Source organism: Penaeus monodon, chromosome 19 (assembly GCF_015228065.2).
Source record: "Penaeus monodon isolate SGIC_2016 chromosome 19, NSTDA_Pmon_1, whole genome shotgun sequence".
NCBI classification, from domain to species: Eukaryota; Metazoa; Arthropoda; class Malacostraca; order Decapoda; family Penaeidae; genus Penaeus; species Penaeus monodon.
Window position 1 is genome coordinate 47,491,293 of NC_051404.1, and position 405 is coordinate 47,491,697.

Sequence of the window (405 nt, forward strand, 5' to 3'; positions counted from 1 at the left end):
CAAATCAGATGAACGACGCAGACAACATTAACAAAACAATTCAATGATATAAATATATTATATGTAAGTCTGTCATATAGACTGGATATAAGAACATCAAATATACAAGAACACGTTTTATAGTTGGCACAGTGTTTACATGTGAAATTCGCAAACAATATACATGTTATATGCTTTTCAGATCACAATGGGTCTAAAAATTTTATATTCTTTTATCGAATATTTACCAGTTTTGGTTATAAGTGAGAGGATTGAACGCTCCAAATGGTAAACAATAGCGCATATCAAATTCATTATAGCAAAGTATCGTAGCAAAAAGAGAATGATTAAGTCTTTATTAAGCCTCCTCCTGCCTCGGTCTATGGAACCTATTCCTCACTCCCCCAAACCCACTCTTCTTTTGTC

The 405-nt window shown here is 33.1% G+C and overlaps 1 protein-coding gene across 1 annotated transcript in view; it reads right to left on the reverse strand.

The window, feature by feature from the left end:
* The window catches only part of LOC119585271 (ERAD-associated E3 ubiquitin-protein ligase HRD1-like), an 8,576-nt gene that overhangs the window by 5,895 nt on the left and 2,276 nt on the right, over positions 1-405 (reverse strand).